The sequence below is a fragment of the Impatiens glandulifera genome, unplaced genomic scaffold (assembly GCF_907164915.1).
Source record: "Impatiens glandulifera unplaced genomic scaffold, dImpGla2.1, whole genome shotgun sequence".
Lineage (NCBI taxonomy): Eukaryota > Viridiplantae > Streptophyta > Magnoliopsida > Ericales > Balsaminaceae > Impatiens > Impatiens glandulifera.
Window position 1 is genome coordinate 43,569 of NW_025919158.1, and position 5,446 is coordinate 49,014.

Consider the following 5,446-nt stretch of genomic DNA (forward strand, 5'->3'; position numbering starts at 1 on the left):
TTGAGAAGAAGGGTGACGTAGGAGAGTTTGCTCCGAACATCCATAAAAAATCTTGTCTCGTGTCATTTCTTTTATTTACGGCTTACTCACTCTAAAAACCGAACTATTACCAACCTAAACATAATCCTTAACTAAACCAGTCCATATATTCCATCTAACCGATTCCTTGTTAATCTCATCAAAACTAAGTTGCATACGTTTCTTTAGACTGAAACAGACATTTCCGCCCTTGACAGTTTGCGTAGTGCTGAGAGCGGTTGTAGTCTCTAACCGGACTATCACCAAAGTGTGTTGTGTGTTGTGTAAGCGGCCACCCTTCCTAAAACCGGAAACACACCGGTCCTCTAAGGGCGTCCCCGATCCAAACAATAGTTAACAGCCAATTAAACATTCATCACGAGTACTAGAACATCTTCGACTAGTGCCACCGGGTCTTCTGCAACAACTACATTGAATATAATGCCTATCGAGACATCTGTTATAGAACACGCAAAAATCTATTTGATTTGTTGTCTCATGTTTATTATCTGCAATTAATAATGCAAAATATTAAAGATCATAAATACAAATATATATTGTTTATAAGTAAAGTAATAATATTTTACCTTGTATTTCTTGTTTGAGAATATTTATCTCATTACATTGAATAACATTTTTGAAAGTAATCACTACAATAATAATAAAAATAGTTAATTTTCAATAAACTATATAATTTAAACATTTATATATTTATACATACCAACAAAAAGAAAGCAAACAAATGCGGACACAAATCTTCTTTGTATTTTGATGACAATCGGGTCGCTTGTGCTGAAACTTCGGTCCCAATGTTGGAGATAATCTGTCAAAAAGGCTCTAAGGTAATGCAGGAAAATGACATAAATTGTACAGGTTTATTCGGTCCTATTGAAAGATCAAAATTGGGGTCTGTTTCTGAATCAGGTGAAAACATTATGCTGAGATTTATGTCTGTTTTGAATGATCCTACTGAAGTTGGTACTGGTGTTCCTATTGAGGTAAGTATGACAAAGCTGAATAAGACTGTTGATCGAGAATTAATAGGTTCAAATAATATTACAAGGTCGGGGTCAGTTTCAAAAGAAGGAAAACATGACAGTTTGGGTAATTCAGGTGCAGAGAAAGATCAAAAAATAAATTTTACCGGTCCTGCTAGAGAGGATGCTAAACTGGGCAAAATAGATCATTTTGAAATTGCCTCTACAGGGTTGGAGATATCAGCTGCTCAGAGTCCATTAGGTCCAAAGAAGGATATAATTTCAGAGTCTTGTTCTATAATGAGAAATCTTGCAAATCTAAAAGTCTCGGGTTCCATTAATGATCAGAATGCTAAGTCTACCTGTCCTGCTAAGGATCAAATGGAAAGTCAGATATCCAGACTATGTACTAGGCTTGAAAAAGGTTGGACAGAAGACACTAAATGCGCCCAGGATTCTGAAACTGAGGCTAAAATTGCAGGATCTTCTAAACAGCATGCACATCTAGCTGAAACTGTTAAAGGACATAGTCTAACAGAATCTGGAAACACTGAAGAAATTGGATCTAAGTTAGAGCTATTCATGGAAATAAATTCAGCTCAATTAGAAAAGCCTAATAATACAGATCTAAAGGATGATGAACTGAACTTGATTGGTATAGCCAATGGTGAAAGCTTAGCTGGAAATTATATTGATTCGTTGATTGATGACATCATGAATGACAATCTGGGTCTGGGTATGGATCTCATGGAAGCTACAAATAAGTTGGGTCAGAATATAAGTCAGGGTATAAGAGGTGAAGAATGTATGAAACTGGAAGAATTAGCCAACGGTTTTCGCTTGGCCGGGTCTAATGAGGGGTTAGCCAACGGTTTTCGCTTGGCCGTGTCTAATATGGGGTTAGCCAACAGTTTTCGCTTGGCTGGGTCTGAAAAAGATAATTTAGTTGCAAAAAAGTTGGGTCTAACAAGGGTGGATAACATGAATATTCAATTCATTGATCCTGAACACGCCGGTCCTTGACACACTAAAACTACTCATGGCATTGGTCATATCTCTTCAAATGCCGGTCCTAGCTCTTCAAATGCCGGTCCTAGCTCTTCAAACGCCGGTCATAGCTCTTCAAATGCTGGTCCTAGATCTTCTAATGCCAGTCCTAGCTCTTCTAATGTCAGTCCTAGCTCTTCTAATGTCGGTCCTATCTCTTTAAATGCCGGTCCTGACATCACATATTCACCTTCTACCCGTCCTAATCGCCAAGATAATAAATCTACTAACAAAGCTATGAGCCACCGGTCGAATCAAAAGAACCAAAGCATAGATGTTGATTTGGAATCAGACGATAGCATTGACTATGATGAAACAATAATATGCGACCTCGAATATCATAAGTCCATGAAGAAGATATCGGCAACAAAGATAAAACCAAATGCAAAGAGGCATAATTCTTCCAAAACAAGTGCTGAAATTGAAAAGATCGATCAACAAACCGGATCGAATAATTCTAAAAAAGCTAAGAAGGGTAAAAATGGATCGAAAATCAAAGAAAGGAAAAACATGAAGGCAAATAACTCAAGTTTTAAGAAGAATGTTGAAGTAAATCCCAAGGAAACAGTGATACCCGAGGCTAACCCAGAGATATTGAACCTGGGTGCGTTTTCTCCACTCGTTAATCTGGATCCTGAAATGCCAATTGATAGCATTCAAAAGAGGAAAACTGATACACAAGAGAAGAACACTAAAGGGGATATTCTAAAGAAGATCGGAACAATTGAAGACAACCGTTTTGTGGGAAATATAAGGGTTAGATGGGCCGAAAAGAACAAACAAGTCAGGAAAGATAGCATCCCTGAAACAGTCATCTCCTCAGCTCCTCCTACTGCTGCAATTCCTGGCAAAGAAAATACTCAGGCTGATAACAAGGATCCTACTACTGGTCCAACGTGGTCAATGAGGAAAAACGAAATAGCAAATTTGGAAGGACTGAGAAACCAGATGAAGAAGCTATTTTTCCAAATTAATAAACAAGAGATTACGATTCCCTAAGAAAGAAATAATCAGTTGAATGCTCAGTTCAACCGTCACTATTTAAAGAATTGGAATCTCTTCAACAAAGACCAATATGATGAAGTGATCAAGTGGACGGTTGACGCCATGAAGGAAATTTCGAAATGTAATAAAATAAAGGTGTACACAATCATGAGCAACCCAAACAAAACCTGGCAAGAAGGAAAGGTGTGGAATGGAAATTCCATGAGCGATCCAGAAAAGAGAAAATTCCAGATAGACACTTTATTCCCAAAGGTAATTACACTTGATCATCCGCACCGGTTTGAGCTCCCACCAGAAATTGAAGAAAAATGTGTCAAGGCATGGGAGTTTGTCATAGTTGGTCATTTTATGGGCAAAATGAAGGCACCATTTGCTGAGGTTAAAAGAACGTTGATGGGTCAGTGTGAATCCTCTGATCTAGAGAGGATCACAATCAATGATCACGGATTCTACTTTCTATCCTTCAAGAATGGAAGTGAAATAAAGTCGATCATAGAGAGCGAATATACTTTTATCAGGGGAAAAAGATTCAAGTTGTACAAGTGGAGCGAGGAACTTAATACTAATCATAGACCGCCTGAACTTGAACAAATCTGAGTGAATCTCAAGAATGTTCCACCACACATGTGCAACCCGATGGGTCTTGCCTATATTTCAAGCATTGTAGGCAAACCACTTATGTTTGACCCAGCAATGGAAGGCTACGAGCGTGCATCTGTGGCCAGAGTTAGTGTCGAAATCCATCCAAGTAGCTCTCTTCCAATCAAGCTTGAACTTAAAGATAGACTGGGAAATTTATTTGACATTGGAGTACAATACGAATGGAAACCAAATCGATGCATATGGTGTAGCACTTTCACACACGCTACGAATAAATGTTCAGTCAATAATAATCTAAAATCGAAGGCCAATAACAACACTCAAGTAAGCAATATCAATGACTCTAACCAGGCTCAGGTTGAGAGAAATGTGAACAGGTCTGAACTTAACAGCAATGAATGCACTGAGGATGATAAGATGGGCAACCAAAAGCAAGAACAGATAAGGGTAAGGAAGAAGATAGGAAAAAGAATGAAGTGGGTAAGGGTACAAGCTGGCCCTACTAACGTTGATCATATTGGTCATGTTCAGGGCACCGGTCCTAGGGATTCTGTTTTCTCAAGAATAGGTCCTGTTCAAAATGTCAGTCCTGGTCAGGGTATCGGTCCTGATAAAGCTGGACATAGACACACCGATCCTAGAGCTTCTCATAAAGCTATTGTTCCTAGACATATTGACCATATTAAGCCTGGTCTTGGACTTGTTGATCATGAAACTACTCAAGCTACGGGACTTTCTACTACAGGTCCTGATGAAAAATGTGCAACCATTGCTGATCCCGACTATATTGGTCATGATACTGGCACAAGTCCTATTATTGTGGATGATACTATTGTTGGTCCTAACTCCACCGATCCCAATACTGATCAATGAACTGGTCTTGATGTAACTACATGTCCTAGTTCTAAAGTTTCTGAAATTCAAAGATCTATGGGACGGGGAATACCTGGCCCATATGAAACAAGCAAAATTGGATCTGAAGGCACTCCAATAGGTTGTGAGTCTACTCTTCACAGTTCTAGGAATGCAAGCAGGAACCGAAAAAACAATGTTATCAAAATTCGAAATGACTTGATCCTTGGGCTCAGAGCCAACTTTCGAGATGATGAACAGGAGAATCTTGGAATAAGTAATAAAGAAGCTCTTGAGAATGGACTAGGAAATCTTAGGTTTTGTGAAATCAAATGATCAAGTGCAGAAGAAGACAATTTGGTCTTGAATAAGGCAGTGAGCCTTAGTTCTGAAGTAGGACGAATTAAAACCGATAACAAACATGAATCCAGTAGTGAAGAGGTTCAAAGTCAGAAAAGACCTACTAAAGCAGAACAAGATGAAAATCGAAGACAAAGTAGAAAGATCCTGGATCTAGAAGCTACTAAATCTATCACGGGAGAAGATGAGATCTACATGAGGCAACTCTCACTCAATGACAATAGTATTCTATGTAATCAAACTGTAACCATTGAGGATAGTGAGGCAAGTGATGCTTATGATTTCTCTGATGAAGAGGTCTAGGACAGTCTGGAAAGTCAGGAACCCAACACTTATATTCATTCATGAATATAGTGACATGGAACATAAGGGGACTCAATGACCCTCTAAAATGTAAAGAAATCAGGAGGATCATTGAGAATCAGAAGATCACTATTATGGGTATTCTTGAGACAAAAGTCAAAAGTCGGAACGTTGAGAAGGTTAGCAAACTGTGTATTGATAGTAGCTGGGAAATCATTCACAACTCAAATGACAAAACGGGCAGAATCTGGGTTATTTGGGATAACAAAGTTGTTGAGGTGATG